This window comes from Mirounga leonina, unplaced genomic scaffold (genome assembly GCF_011800145.1).
Source record: "Mirounga leonina isolate KUSES-001 unplaced genomic scaffold, KU_Mleo_1.0 Mir_96, whole genome shotgun sequence".
NCBI lineage: Eukaryota > Metazoa > Chordata > Mammalia > Carnivora > Phocidae > Mirounga > Mirounga leonina.
In genome coordinates, this window is record NW_023270871.1 from 7,388,673 (window position 1) to 7,395,830 (window position 7,158).

Consider the following 7,158-nt stretch of genomic DNA (forward strand, 5'->3'; position numbering starts at 1 on the left):
ATTTCAACAGCGCCCGCCAGAATGATGCGACTTTCTCCTTAATCCTATCAGGCTCTGAGGCAATTTGCAGGGCAAATACTCCAAGGATTTGGATGGTCTTTTCCCACCTCCTAGACCGCCAGAGCAGTATAAAAGGCCCCGCTCAGCGCCGGCCTCCATCGCTTGCCTCTTCTCCTAGACCGGCGCGCGCCCCGCCCGCTCGGAGACCCAAGCTCTGGATCCGCGCCTGCCGACGCTGGAAGAGCTGTCTTGCTGGCGGGCACGTCCGGAGCCCCACGTGCCGCCGGGCCTGAGCCGAGAACTGGCCTGGGCCTGGGCGCTGGATAACTTCCCGGCGCTGAGCCGCCGCTCCTGCCAACACCCCCACTTCTGCGGGGACGGGCACTACTGTGCGTGCGGGTTGCTGCGCCACGCTCGCCCCGGGCCCGGAGCCGGTCCCCGAGTTGAGGGGGGCCGGGAACGCTGCCGAGACCCCCGCGTCCAGGCTGAAACCGCGGTGGAGCTGCAGTCACCGCAACAAGAGGTAGATGCGACCGGCAGCGCTGCCCACTGGGGCCTGAACCAGCCGGGGGATGCCCGCGCCAGCGGAGGGGGACAGACCCACGGCCACATCGCCTCCAGGAGCCCAGGCTGCCCTCGGAAGCTGCAGAAAACCGGGGCGTAAAGCAGGGTGGAAGCCGGACAGGAGAGGAATCCCAGCCCACAGCGCCCCTTCAACCGATGCCCTGGAAGGAGCCTGCGACATAACAATCGAAGTTCTTAAACTGCAGTAGAAAGCATTCCTTCTTTTTCCAACTTACAGATTTTTTAAGTTAGAAAAAAATGCTCTTGATGTTTAGATTTACTTGTGATTGTCATGGTTCTCTTATAGAATATGTAGACAACAATTAAACCCTTTTTCCTGTTCTCCAGTGTGGACTTACTTCTCAGAGGGTGGCATCAGGATGTGAAGGGATACGGGTGGCCTTGGGGCAGGAAGAGCTGGGGGTGAACTGGAGTGCTCTTTCTGAAGTCCCAGGTGTTATTGGGGAGGGAGGGAACAGCGGAGGACACCGGGTGCGGGGGTTGTCTCACCAGCTGAGTGTGGAGAGCAGGCATCAGTGTTCCTTGAATGTTTTGAAGGATCCGTTAGCAAGGGGGAAGGTATAGGTTAAGTTTAGGGGGGACAAGAGGAAGATCTTGAGCCTTGTGCTATCTCAATTGACAGCCATGGGGTTCCAGGGCATCAGCTGCAGGTCAGACAATTGGGCAGCTACAGAAACTGCCTCTCCTGCCTTCTCTTGGGGTCTGCCTTGTGCCAGCAATCACATGGACACTACTTCATGATCCAGCGAAAGTGAAGGCGCTTAAGTGCAGCCGTTTGGCTCAGTGAGGCTGTGCACGCAGAGTCTCTGCCCCTCTCAGGGCCTGCAGCATCTGAGAGTTACTCTTTCCTGCTGGCATCCTAGGAGAAAGATTTCTACATCTTCAGACCTGCAGCCTGCACACTACGTGAAAATGGCTGGGCTAGGAGATGTGAAAAAGCTTGTAGTAAGGGCACTTTGGGCTTTTAAATTTTTCCGTCCCCTCAGATGTTCGAAATCCAGACCCAGAAACTAGGTGCTGGCATTAATTCAGTCTCCCTATGAGGACATTTCTCCTTTCACATTCAGACATTTCTACATTTCAATACAAACCATCCTTGACTATGATGGGGTTATGTCCAAATAAACTCATCATAAGTTGAAGATACCATAAGTTGAAAATGCATTTAATATACCTAACCTACTGAACATCACAGTTTAGCCTAGCCTACCTTACCTGTGCTCAGAACACTACCATGAGCCTACAGTTGGGCAAAATCATCTAACACAAAGCCTATTTTATAATAAAGTGTTGCATATCTCATGTAATTTATTGAATACTGGACTGAAAGTGGAAAACAGAATGCTTAGGTGAGAACATGTATGAGAACAGAATGGTTGGAAGCATATGGGTTCTTGACCTTCGTGACCAAAAGTCTCTCAAGTCTGCTCTTCTTGCCCTCCCTCTCGTCACAGATTCTTTTTAACCACAAGGATGCTAGGCAGGTTGACCTCCACAGTGAGGAAAGATGTGGGTCCCACGGGGGATGGTCTCAGTTCCACACCCACAGGGAAGGAGTGGCCAGGTGGCCCCTGGGACTGAGTTTTCACGTCATATCAGCCCTGGGGCTGCCAGATTTGAGGGCCCCACAGAATCAGGTTGTGGACCACAACGGAAAAGAGCAGAAGAGAACACAAGATCAGAAGAGAGTGAAACGGAATCCAGCAGCAAGAACTAGAAAGTGCAAAGAAAAGAAAATCCCAGGGGAAAGATAAGAAAAAAATTTGAGATCAGAAAGGAAATGATTCAGGTACAGAACAGTTTCAGAATATGACTGAGAAAGGTTGACAGAAAACAATAGAATGGGGAAAAGAAAAAATAGCCCATAAAAGGGGCTGGAATGAAAGAAATTCAACAATGGGAACCAGATCCCATGTGTCTCTGGGATTGTAATTGTTAAAAATTAGACTGGTACACTTATTGTTCCTCTGCTACTCCCACTGAATTTCCACCACTCCAAACTCATCTACCCCACTACCCGTCCCAGGGCCCAGGGTGGCTATCTTCCTTAGGTGCTGAGGAAATCCCAGCAAGGGTCCTTTTGGCCTCCAGCTATTCAGAACCCCATTTTCCGGTGGGTGCAACCAAGGTGACCCGCTGTCAGAGCACGGAGGTGAAGTGGAAGGCAGTCATGGCCTGAACACGGGAAAACCAGTCACCAAGCCTGGAAAATGTGGACTTTATGGGCTTGGATACCAGAGTTGGCACACTTGCCTACAATCCCTGTTTCCAATCTGGTGACGTTTCAAAGGTGCCTACCTCTCCTCATACCCTCCACTGTGACAAGTGAAATCGACTTACAACATGTCCAGTTCTGTGTAAATGTTCCTGGGATAGCCAGGGTTTCCACTGGAATGCTTTCCAGTTTCTGCAAGTTGCTGCCCTGGTACCCACCCAGGAACATTTGTAGAGGGCCCAGAACACTGGAAGAAAGGGTAGACATGCCAAAGCCAGACAGGTGACCCCAACTGCCACGGAACTCAAATCACTACCTGGAGAGTTGGCAATGTGCACAGATCAGACAGACTTCCTCCCAGGTAGGCTTGCTTGGCCAAGCTGCTCCAGCTGGTCTACAGACAGCTCGAGACAGAGTCCTCAGAACCTGGACCTCTTGAGCACTCCTTCCTCCAGGTCCCGCAGGAAGGGGACACTGCTGAGATTCCTCCATCTGCTTGGAGTGGGTTGACTCCTCGTTTTCCTTGTTGTGGGCGGTTGCCACCTGTCATTTGACAAACAGGAACTTTGAGATCTCAGCTTGGAAATCTTTATTGCATCTTCTTTAAAAATATTCTTAATAAAAAACCTATTATTCTTCTTATTGGATCTTCCTCTTAAAAAAATTATGGCCCAGGGGCACCTGGGTGGCTCAGATGGTTAAGCGTCTGCCTTCGGCTCAGGTCATGATCCCAGGGTCCTGGGATTGAGTCCTGCATCGGGCTCCCTGCTCAGTAGGGAGCCTGCTCCCCTCTCTCCCTCTCCTGTTTGTGCTCTCTCTCTCTCTCAAATAAATAAATAAAGTCTTTTTTAAAAATTATGGCTCAGTTAAGACCTCCCATTTGCTTAGGAATGATGTAAGAAGTTTTGTCTTCATCATCTTTATAAAATTTTTGTTCTTTTGTTTTCAATAAAACTGTACACAAATGACGATGTCTGTGTGTGTGTGTGTTTGTGTGTGTGTTTGTGTGTGTGTGTAGGGGAACTGGACAGCTGTTGGAAAGGGGTGCAACTTAGGGTCAGTGTGTAGCTCAATGGGTGTCTTTTCTGGGACTCATGACACTCTGGATTTGAGCAGCAGGAACAACCAAAGACCACCTTTGGATAGGGGCTGTTAGTGAGGGATCCTGGTCATTAAGGCCACCTTGCTGGCCTCAAAGTCAGCCCTGAGACCTGGCAGATAAGACAACAGGTAAGAAGAGGGGTATTGGAAAAATACAATTAAGAGAGAGTCCTTGGGCAGACCTAAGATATTTTTCTCCAAGTCTACTTTAGGAGCTCTCCAAGCATCTTTAGTTTGCTTTGCCACCTCTACCAACACGTATTGAACACCCCCACACCCCCAAATTACATACAAGTTTAGCCTCCTCGTTTAGCGTTTCCCTGGATCTCAGATGAAGTCCAAGGGAGAGAGATGCCTGTGGTATCAGGGAATCCCAGTTTGGGAAGAGAGTGGAGAAGTGAGTGTGGGAGCCATCTGGCCTGTGTAGCCTGGAAGATTAAGCACTAGGATTCTGGTGTGGTTTCTCTGTTTGAATTTCCTGCAGCCTCGACTTTCAGAAGTTAGTGGATACCTTCTGATTCGTTTTCCTCATTAAGAAAACAGAGTTTAGTGTCAACTATATTTCAATTTAAAAAAAAAAAAACAGTACTTAAAAAAAACAATTTAATTATCGTTCCCACCACATCAATGTCTTTAATGGATGCCCTCCCTTAGGCATACACGCAGACAGTGTAAACTCAAAAAATATTAACTAGGATTTTATTCTAATTGCTTCTTTTTGTTTGTTTGTTTTTGTTTTTGTTTTTTTTAAAGATTTTATTTATTTATTTGACAGAGACACAGCGAGAGAGGGAACACAAGCAGGGGGGAGTGGGAGAGGGAGAAGCAGGCTCCCCGCTGAGCAGGGAGCCCGATGTGGGACTCGATCCCAGGACCCTGGGATCATGACCTGAGCTGAAGGCAGACGCTTAACGACTGAGCCACCCAGGCGCCCTATTCTAATTGCTTCTTCCTAGAAATGGTGGGGAACAAGATTTTCACCAGTACTAGTTTCGTGGCTCTTGGAGACTCATACTCCCTTCCCTGTGAATTAGTTTCTAGACATTTTTTTCTCACCTCTTCCTTTTCTTTTCTTTTTTTTAAGATTTTATTTTTTAAGGAGCACCTGGGTGGCTCTGTTGGTTAAGCATCTGACTCTTGGTTTCAGCTCAGGTCATGATATCAGGGTGGTGAGATCGAGCCCCATGTCAGGCTCTGCACTCAGTGCGAGCCTGCTTAAGATTCTCTGCTTATCCCTCTTCCTCTGCCCACCTGCTCGCTCCCTCTCTCTCTAAAATAAATAAATAAAATCTTTAAAAAAAAAGATTTTATTTTTTAAGTAATCTCACAACCCTGAGAGCAAGAGTCTCATGTTCCACTGACTGAGCCAGCCAAGCACTCCCTTCTTTATTTTCTAAGATACCATGCCACCTTTTCCCCTGTTACAAGGTTCTCTGTGCCACCCTTACTGGAGCCGAGGCTGTAACTTACCCAGGAAGTAATGTTTACTTGGCCTTTCCATGGGAAATTGAAAAAGCATTGTTTGTGTCCACTGATTGGAACCAGGATGATGATCTTGTTATTTCAGTCCATTCTGATTGCTTCAGTCAGGGTTAGCCTGTAAAACATAAATCATACCACCTGAGAAGTTGATATATGCTGGAGACCCTGGTGTGCCTTTACTTACATACTTCCATTTTTTTGGTTTAATTTTTACTTCTAAGAAGTGAAAGTAAAAAACGAGAGACAATCATTGAAGGTAAAAGATTGCCAGAAATTCCATCTTTACTTTTAACTTTACTGTTTATTTTCTCCTTTCCAAATTAATAACTAATCACGAGGAAAGGGGAATGAAATGTGGGTAAATGGTCACTGAATGGACTAAGGAAAGTATTCTATAATCCTCCTTGCCAATACCACAGACAGAGATGGGAGCACAATTTCTTATTAGCAGTTTGAAAGTCCAAAACTTCTTAAAATCTACTCTTTTCATTTCAGAATTTGGTCCCCAAACTATGAGATATCAAAACAGATCTGAACTGAGGTAAATATATATTATGCTCATTAGTCCAATGAGCATCAATACTCATTTTTTTCACACCATAAATAGTAATGGTATGTTACAGAATGCTACCCCTGACCAGGATGGTCACGGTTATAATATCTCAAAATACGTACCTTCTAGTCCATCTAAAATCCTCTACATTCTGGGGCACCTGGGTGGCTCAGTTGGTTGAGCGGCTGCCTTCGGCTCAGGTCATGATCCCAGGATCCTGGAATCGAGCCCCGCATCCGGCTCCTTCCTCGGTGGAGAGCCTGCTTCTCCCTTTCCCTCTGCCTGCCGTTCTCCCTGCTTGTGCTCTCTCTCTAGCTCTCTCTCTGTATCAAATAAATAAATAAAATCTTTAAAAATAATAAAATAAAATAAAATAAAATCCTCTGCATTCTGAATCCTAAAGCACATCTGTCCCTAATATTTCATAAAAGCTATTGAGGTCCTGTAATTTTCCTAGTTACATATAAATATGAAATCATGATATACATTCCATTATGTGATTATCTTTTTCCTCTTAATATCCCGGTCATTTTTTAAATTACTATATAATGAAATCTTCTCTTTCACCAACTACATATACCCTTTTGGGAGGAGTAAAAATATTCTATTTCAAATTTCCTTTTATTAGACATTTCCCCATTTCTACTTTGGAGCTCAAATAATCTCTATCCAATGCAATTTATTTTGGATCAGTACATTGCTAGAAGTGAAATTTCTATGTTGTAGAAAGGTCTGTGCATAATAAGTTTAATCTATATAAATTAGTGTTCTTTAAAATATGGCAGCAATAACTTCCTACATGAGTTATATGAGTAGATATTGCCCTATTCTCAATAGCATTGGGTATCTTCAACTCATTTCATCTTGAAATGTTCTGCTGTTTTAAGCTGCTTACATTTGAGGTTGTTTGTTACATAGCAAGAGATAACCCACAGGCATGGATCTTACATGTAATTATGTATGTATCCTATAGAATTTGTCACTTTTGATGTATAAACATTCTTCACATACATAAATGTTATTCTGGTACATATCTCTATTTAATCATTCACTCGTCATTAGGATTTTAAGATTGATCAATTTAGCTATCTGTACAACTTGTTTATCTAACTGCTAAAGAATGTTTTATAGGATAAATATAGGGCATTTTACAGACATCATAATTGCCTCCAACATCCCTCCATCACAAACAATATTGTGATAAACGTCATCTTGTACAAAT

The 7,158-nt window shown here is 45.1% G+C and overlaps 1 long non-coding RNA gene across 1 annotated transcript; it reads right to left on the bottom strand.

Annotated features, from left to right (window-relative positions):
* Positions 1 to 2,361: 2,361 nt before the first annotated feature.
* On the bottom strand, positions 2,362 to 6,202 carry LOC118006394. Its single transcript, XR_004678061.1, has 3 exons — positions 6,059 to 6,202; positions 5,372 to 5,498; positions 2,362 to 3,343 (listed from the first exon to the last, which is right to left on the bottom strand). It is a non-coding gene; the product is annotated as an uncharacterized LOC118006394 (long non-coding RNA).
* Positions 6,203 to 7,158: the final 956 nt, after the last annotated feature.